The sequence below is a fragment of the Montipora foliosa genome, chromosome 3, assembly GCF_036669935.1.
Source record: "Montipora foliosa isolate CH-2021 chromosome 3, ASM3666993v2, whole genome shotgun sequence".
NCBI lineage: Eukaryota > Metazoa > Cnidaria > Anthozoa > Scleractinia > Acroporidae > Montipora > Montipora foliosa.
This window is the reverse complement of record NC_090871.1, coordinates 56513006-56522079: the sequence shown is the minus strand read 5'-3', so window position 1 is coordinate 56522079 and position 9074 is coordinate 56513006. Positions and strand designations below refer to the sequence as shown.

Below are 9074 nucleotides of genomic sequence, written 5' to 3'. Positions count from 1 at the left end.
TGTATCTGTTTGTGATTAAAAAAAAAACACATTTTTGCTTCAAAACCTTAGATAAGATGTTTATGCTCTCAATCAACCCTTTACATATAATTATTACATGTGAAGGGTTGAGGGAAATCTTACATAAGGTTTGAAGCAAAAATGTGTTTTTTCTTACCAGAAACAGATACAGTTAGATATTAATACACGGATTTCTGATGACTAAACTATTTACACAGTGTCAGTTGCTGGGTGTGTTCCTTTGGGAATTGGTATGGGTCATGATCAAATATCTACATCACTTGAATTATGGTATTGCAAAGGACCTGATGCAATCCACTCTGGGAAAGGATGAGGCCATATTACCTAAGTGATTTTGGATCATTGATCTTGATCCAGATGATCCCAAAGAAACACACCAAATATCGCAAAAAGGGCCCTAGTCAACCACACATTTCAGCTCTACAAGTTGAAATCGAGAATTAACGTCTTAAGCAGTAGTATTATAAGCTAAATAAAATCGATAAACAACGAATAGACTTAAGTAAGGGTCATCTCTGTCAGCATTAAAATAACTTTACGAATTTAATTATTTTGTAGTAGTCAAAGCAACAAATTGAAAAAAAAATAGGTATAAATCAACAACAAGAGCTAATTCAATCATAACTGGTGGCCACCGCGGAGCATCTCGTACAAGGTCCAACGAACATTTCCAGGACCTTTTTTGTATTTGTTGTCAGTCCTTTTTTCTTTCATCTGTTGCTGCTGCTGATTTACAACAACAAGCTGAAACTCCGCAAGGCGAACAACAAAATTAATCTGAACAATGTGCAAACCGGAAATGCCAAAGTTCACGCAGAGGCAAACGGTTTGCCGCTGTGTTGGTGTGCACTGACCGGGAATCGAACCCGGGCCTCCCGCGTGGTAGGCGAGAATTCTACCACTGAACCACCAGTGCTTGCGTGAAATAAGCGGTAACCCGTTAATACAATGGACAAAACTGGCTGACGGTAGTTTCTTTCATTGCAGAGCTCAATAAGTGTCCTAACGGAGCTGTTAGAGCTGACAGAAAATGTTTTTATCGTAATGAAGGAATACTGAGCCAAGTGCAAAGGATCCTGGAAAGTGCTTAAGGTATAGGGAAGATATCGTTGACGTCACCAATTGTCGTTAATGTGCCAACCAAAGCCTGAGCAAGGATGGCACAGTCGGTTAGTGCGCGGCCTTGGTGCAAGAGGTCCTGAGTTTGGTTCCCGGATCTCGCATCCTTGTTTCGACTCCTTTTCTTTCCGTGTAGCTAGTAGATTTAAATACCCGTAAAACGGAGCATTGATGGAGAGGGGGGAGTAAAATGAGCGCACCGTCGACTTCAGGTTTGTCAGTAATTAAGAGTTACTGTTACGAGTTATCGACGTTAAATAAGGTCTACTTTACTTTACTGATTGGCTGTCGAAACAAAAGGATCTTTTGTTCCCGTGGTTAGCACATCTGAATAACAAAGGCAATGTTTGTAAACAGATATCATCCCCATTGTCACGCCTGGATGTCCGTTTCGTTAAGTTCCTGTACATGTTTTTTTCAGAAATGGAAAATCAACTGATTTTAACAAACCAAGACCTGCTGAGGCCTTACCACAGAATAATACAGTAGGAACAGTAGTACGGAGTGGCGAAAATCTAACCCGACTGACCAGCGTGAGAGACCAGATTTCTGCCATTAGGGATGGCGCAGTGGTGAGAGCACTCGCCTTCCACCAATGTGGCCCGGGTTCGATTCCTCGGCTCGGTGTCATACGTGGTTTGACTTTGTTGGTTCTCCACTTTGCACCGAGAGGTTTTCTCTGGGTACTGCGGTTTGCCCTCTCCTCGAAAACCAACATTTGGGCTCATTCTCGGTGTAAAAACCCTTGAAACTCACAGGTGACGTAACACAAAGGAAAACAAAAGAATAATTAAAAAAAATCAAACGATAACCTAAAAATCTAGAAGTTGGAAATCTAGCAACATCAGTCCAGTTTTTAAAAAGGGATGTGAAGCTACCAAAGTTAGTTATCGTCCCATCTCAATTCTACCCTGTGTATCTAAGATTTTTGAACGAATTATGTATAATCAACTGTATAACTACTTTGTTTCACGCCGTCTACTCTCCGACAGGCTTGTTAAAGGGGCATTCTTGTTGCGCGGCACTGCTGAAGATCACAGAGGACTGGAGAGAAGCATTAGATGAGAGACAAACAGTCTCTGCGGTGTCTATAGATCTGAGTAAGGCGTTTGACACTATATGCCACTGCCTCCTGATAAGAAAGTTAGCGGCATATGGGCTTCTGGACCACTCCATTCAATTGATCCGCTCTTACCTTATCAATCGTAAGCAACGAGTCAAAATAGAGAACGCTTATTCCAACTGGCGTGTAGTCCAATGTGGTGTCCCGCAAGGATCTCTTCTGGGACCGCTTTTGTTTAATATATATATTAACGACATAACCCGTATTACCAAGAATATGGAACTGAGGCTCTACGCAGATGACAAAACCGGTTATGCTGCTAGTAACTTACCTGCGACCTTGGAATTCTCCATCAATAGTGACCTGGCGAGATTATCATCACATCGGCTTGAAGATAACTATCTCACCATCAATGCCACTAAGACGCAGGCTATGATTGTTGGCAAATCCAACTATAATTATGAGCTCACCTTAAAGTCAAATAATATTCGGACTATCGATGAACTCAAGTTGCTGGGAGTGACGATTGACAATAAGCTCACTTTTTCTTCACATATTAAATTGTTTCTTAGTAAAATTCATGCAAAGATAGCCGCCTTGCGCAGAATTAGGAATTTTATTGATAGTGACACTGAGGTTAAACTATATAAGTCGTACATTCTACCTCATTTTGACTATTGTAGTCCTGTTCTAATAGAAATTAATCAAACTTCATCTGATAAGTTAGAAAATGCCAAATATTACGTACTTAGAACTCTCTTCAATCTACCTAAGACTATTAGTTACGAGCAGATCTTGTTGCAGTATAATTTGGATTCCATTAAGCATAGGCGCCTGGTCCAAGCTCTGACACTTGTGTACAAAGACTATCTCAGTTATATAAGTAATATGTTTGAATGAAAAACTGTGCATACAATCTTCGCGGCAATGATAGCAAACTCGATCAGCCGGCCACCAATACTAGTTTTAAACACAGATATTTTCGTAATTTGCGTGCCGCTTCTGGAACAATATACCTTTGCATGATAGGGAGGCCCCAAACCTTAAGAATTTTGTGGCTAAACTAAAGAAACTTAAGTTGACCCAGGATGAGTGTCGTTGTAATTCCTGCTCTAATTAGATGCTATTTTAAGTTTATAGTATGGATAGGTAATTTTATGATAGATTCTTGGTTTAGTATTTTCTTAATTTATATACCATTTGCGTTGATTGTTAATTTCACTTTACAGTGCCCCCAATTTAGTGCTCCAGCGCTAAATCGACTAGACACTTAAATAAAGATCCTTTCCTTTCCTTTCCTTTCCTTTGTAGCTGGAACGTCGTAAATAGCAGCATAGACCTAAGAAAGAGAAAACAACATTCATTCATTTCATCCGTTTCTGTCACTTGCCATGAATATTCCAGTGATTTCACACTCTCCAGGTGAACAGGAGTTCCCATCTTTGAACGAATAGAGATCTTGTTTAGAAGTTTACAGCGGATAAAATGCTCCTCATTTCAACAAAAGACTCGCAGACATGACATGATTAAACTTGGTAACAATACAACAGCCTGTCTGTGGAGAATCTGGGTGTCGATCCCGGTATCTTCCGCATGCGACGTCGGCGCTATATTTCCCGTTTCCCGGAACCATGCGGTGTAAGTGATTTTTATGCGATTTGCACTTAAATGTTTGCCACTGCGATGTCTTGAGCTTCTCATTTCCATCGTCTGTTTTTGCCTCGACACCTTGTCTTCTGTGATCACATGTATTATTCAAGAGAGCATCAAGTCAGAAGAAAGCTCAGGATTAGGCACAAGAGTGACACGATCGACTAGCTATGGAAATGTCACAAGACCACTTGTTAACGCTTGATCCTATGAGTAAGAGAGTTTTGTGTCATCCAGCTCTATGGTGTAAAAGACAACTCGACCAATATATGAGTATCCTACGCTTGCTTAAAGTTTTTTATCTTGAACAAGAACGGGAGGTCAGGTGCGACACGTTTGTGGCTTTATCATATATCTTTATTTACCCTCGGATTTTTAGAGTAGCTTGGTGTAGCTAATATCTCCGAGCATTTACCCTCCCAGCCATGATACATCACAGAAGACAGACCACAACACCGGGAACTACATGTCCTACTCTTTGCGACAAGTGTGCGGGTTCTTTTACGTCCTACAGAATTATGAACATTAAAGGGTTGTGAGATGGGACCTCCGGCTTATCGTCCATATCCGAGAAGACTAGAGAGTCTAACCATTTGCAGATGTAATTACAAAGGCAGCATTTTCTCCTCAGTTATCTAAAGACCCTGAGTGTTGGTCCGGCCGGAGTTGAACTCACGACCTCCCGCGTGACAGCCCGATGCTCAACCAATTGACCCACCGGTGCGCGGTAAACTAATCATGCGGAAGGTTGACAAGAATTGGCCAAATTAATAGACAAATTTGATACGTTGATCTCAGATGGCGAAAGAAGAGTGTGCCGTTTGTTGGGGCGTGATAATGACCGCAAGTTGTTGATGTATGAACATTGTTGGGTATATAACTAGGGCCTGTCCGGGAGTCGAACCCGGGACCTCTCGCACCCGAGAATCATGCCACTACACCAACAGGCCTTTACATTGAAAGCTTCCGTCACGCACTTTGTATTGCAAATTACTAGAGCGGGAGTTGAAAGGAAACCATTCCATTGGTCGTAAATGTTGTGTGCTTTGTCTAAATGGTGTCCTCTGTTAATCACCACGGGAGTAAAGTAGCTGTGTTGAGGCAATTGGCGTTTAACAGGTACCGATGGTCAGACCCAGACGAACCGAAGGAAAGTGTATTTCTTCTAACGGAGATTGCAGGACTGCAGGTAGTTGGGCTGGAATAAACAAGGTGTAGCAGAGTTCAAAATGAGAATCCTCGAATTATGGCCGTTTAGCTTCAGGTATAGGTTCCTTAAAAATGCATTTTGTTTTAGGCAGGACTTGAAGAGTGGAACTCTGTCGAATCTTTTCCTCGGCCCAGTGGTCAGACCTGTCTCTGTGGCGCAATCGGTTAGCGCGTTCGGCTGTTAACCGAATGTTTGGTGGTTCAAGCCCACCCAGGGACGCTTAGTTTTGATTGACATAGGCCAGCTGTAAGCAAACAAGTCAAAGTTGGCCATGACTAAGGGACCAATCGGAAGATCACTTCGTCACCTTCGTCAAAGCGAGTCTATCTGTGACGTCCTTCCCTTGAAAGCGATTTTTATTCATATGTAGAGTGGATTACGGGCGTTTTTCGGGTCAACACTAACAGCTTTAAAAAATGGAGGAATCCACGTGTCCTGAGAAATCAGCAGGTGGAGCTCATTCCGCCGTAGGGCTCCATTTCTCTCACTTGCCATGAATGTTCCAGTGATTTCACACTCTCCAGGTGAACAGGAGTTCCCATCTTTGAACGAATAGAGATCTTGTTTAGAAGTTAACAGCGGATAAAATGCTCTTCATTTCAACGAAAGACTCGCAGACATGACATGAGTAAACTTGGTATCAAAACAAGAGCCTGTCTGTGGAGAATCCGGTGTCGATCCTGGTATCTTCCGCATGCGAAGTGGGCGCTATATTCCCTGTTTCCCGGAACCATGCGGTGTAAGTGATATTTATGCGATTTGCACTTAAATGTTTGCCACCGCTATATCTTGAGCTTCTCATTTCCATGATATGATATGATATGATATGATATGATATTTTATTATTTATGCACGGTAAAATCATCAGCTAAGATTACAAACAATGCTAAAATCTAAATTACAAAAGGTAAAATTTTAAAATGATTACAATAAAATACAATTACTATAATACTATATTAATTCTAAAGCTGCTTTCCATGAATGCCGTGCTTTATACTAAAATATGTCTTTAATCAGATTTTTGAAAAGCCCAAGGGACTCTTCTTGTCTCGCTTTGAGGGGTAAGCTATTCCAGACAGTAGCACCTCTATAGCTGAAGCTGTTTCTATAATAATTTGTCCGCGGAAACGGAACATTAAGCTTTCTTTCAGAGTCTCTTAAACTATAAACAGATTCGCAGTTTGTAAATTTAGAACATAGATATTCCGGTGCTAGCCCCTGAAGACACTTATAGACCATTGTGGCCAGCGCAATTTGTTGCTGGCTAACTAGATTTTTCCAGCCTAAAATTTTGAATAGCTCGCTAGCATTTGCATCAAAATTAGAGAAGGTCAAAACTCTGGCTGCTCTATTTTGCAGTTTTTGTAATTTGTCATGTAACGTGATACCACAGTTTCCCCAGACGACATTGCAGTAGTCAAAGTGCGGTTGAAGTAAAGCGTGATAAATAGAGCGCAATGTCGCCTGAGGAACGAGATGCCTCATACGTTTGAGGGCTCCAATTCCAGAAGCTACTTTCTTTGTCAGTTTATCGACATGGCTACTCCAGTTAAGATTATTATCAATAAGCACGCCCAGGGATTTAGCAACAGAAACTTGAGTGATAGGAGCACCATCGTCTGTTTTTGCCTCGACATCTCGTCTTCTGTAATCACATGTATTATTCAAGAGAGCATCAAGTCAGAAGAAAGCTCAGGATTAGGCACAAGAATGACACGATCGACCAGCTATGGAAATGTCACAAGACAACTTGTCAACATTTGATCTTATGAGTAAGAGAGTTTTGTGTCATCCAGCTCTATGGTTTAGAAGACAACTCGACCAAGATGTGAGCATCCTATGCTTGCTTTAAGTTTTTTATCTTGAACAACAAGGGGAGGTCAGGTGTGACAGGTTTGTAGCTTTAATGAACTAATCAAGCGGAAGGGCGAGAAGAATTGGCAAATTAATAAATAAATTTGATACGTTGATCTTAGATGGCGAAAGAAGAGTGTGCCGTATATTGGGGCGTGATAATGACCGCAAGTTGTTGATGTATGAACATTGTTGGGTATATAACTAGGGCTTTTTTAGGTCTAGGAAAACAACAGCGTTTATTTTTCCTCGGTCAATGTTGTAAGCCCAAGTATCCGTAGCCCAAGTAAGCCGTAACGGTGGAAGCGCGCGGTCAAATTCAAATGGACCAATCAGAGTTGAGGCTGAAACCATCTTGCGAGTTTCCGTTGTTGACTACCCGGTCACAAGCCTCTGAGGAAAGCCGAAGAGGTGAATTTTAAGGCAAAGTTTTCGTTCTTCACGAGTCTTTCGGCCGCCGAAACACACGTATTTGGAGTGAAATTTATTGGACTTTATGGAACTGTTGTTTTTATTGCGATTCGGGACTTTTCCTGTTGAGGAGAAAACGATTTGTGGAGTGAGGTCTGGCCGGCGATGGATGGAGTCACCGGCCTTCCCATTATTTCAGCAACGGCCTTCCGGATGACTTCACTAAACGGCGTCAGAATGGCTCGAAACTCGCCAAAAGAGAACAAGTTGGTCACACATTTGAGGTAGGAAAACTTTATTTCAAATGAGATAGTTATTTACACAATTTTTTTTACGATCGGTGATTTTCCCATACAATTCTCTATATACACAAACTGTCGCATACACCACGTATTTCAGCTTGGGGAGCCTGTGGATACCCGGCATAACAATGCCCGCAAAAAGTGTACTATAGTACAATTATGACATTGAGAAATTCACTTCACGGAGCCGTTTAATAGGTAATCAGTGATTCAAAGACGCTTAAAAACTGCTTTACCTACGGTCTAACGCTTGGTGAGAAAATTCAGGCCACTTTTGAACATCGACTTTCACTCTAGATTACCCGTCATAACAATGCCCGCACAAAAATGCCCGCAAAAAGTACATGTCTGACATTGAGAAATTCTCTTCAAGGAGCCGTTTAAAACGTAATAAGCGATGAATTGTGCTCAAAACTGCTCTATTCACGGTTTGAGGCTTGGTGAGAAGTTAAATCTCTGAAATTAGGACATATACTCAGTTTAGTACAAGTTATGACATTGAGAAATTCATTTCACGGAGCAGTTTGAGTCTTTTAATAAAGCAGAAGGGATTGGAATTTGCGTTAAATTGATTTAAGCATGATTGTTTGCGCCTTTTAGGCTTAATTAAGGACGTTCGCGCCCATTGCTACTGCGCATTTTTTCGCGCATGTCACGCACACGTCATTCATCGCAGACCACGCAGGTAAACACGATGCTAAAAGGCGCAAAAATTTTCCACAAGAATAGAACGCGAAAGTATGTGGCATCATGGGATAGGTGTGGACCCAGGTCTTCTCGGAAATGTCACGCAATGGCGTGACAGTGCGAATAAACAATCGCTTTGAGAACTTCGCAGCGATTTTACTCTCTTGAATGCTCGTCGGTGACCCCCATTTTTCTTTCCGTAGATCACTTCCTTTCTTGACTTTGTCCATTTAACAAAAAAACAAAAAAAAATCTGTACGTGAGAAGTTACAAATATTTGGCCTTTTATGCTCTCGTGCGACCGAAGTTTTTCTTTCTTAGACTAATGTCTCGTTTTTCAAGGTCTATTTCATCTCAGAAAAAGACATCAGCTGCAAAGGTTAATTTAGTTATATTAGTTATGTTGAACTGAGTACGTTTACCTGATCTAAATTTCACTAATGTAGTTTTTTTATTGCTGACAGTTGTAAGCTAAGATCGTCTTAAAGTAACGCAATCTTCTAAAAATGCACCTCATGATCTCGAAAACGAGCACGGTGACCCCCCATTTTTTTTTGCCTTTTTGGCAAAAGTAGGTCATTACCTTTCTGCGTGGCAAGTTTTAAAAAAATCTGTACGTGGGACCGTTTTGGACGCGAACGTCCTTAAATGGCGTACTAATTCTCGTTTTGCGCTTAGAAATGTTACGATTCACCTCGGTTAGGTTCATATTGGATTGTGGGGAACATCCTTTTCCGTGATACCCGCGTTCTACGGT

General features: G+C 41.3%; 2 non-coding genes across 2 annotated transcripts; one reads left to right on the top strand and one right to left on the bottom strand.

Moving 5' to 3' along the window:
* Nucleotides 1-866: 866 nt before the first annotated feature.
* Nucleotides 867-937, bottom strand: Trnag-acc (transfer RNA glycine (anticodon ACC)). The gene has a single exon. It is a non-coding gene; the product is annotated as a tRNA-Gly (tRNA).
* Nucleotides 938-5208: 4271 nt separating this feature from the next.
* On the top strand, nucleotides 5209-5282 carry Trnan-guu (transfer RNA asparagine (anticodon GUU)). Its single transcript has one exon. It is a non-coding gene; the product is annotated as a tRNA-Asn (tRNA).
* Nucleotides 5283-9074: the final 3792 nt, after the last annotated feature.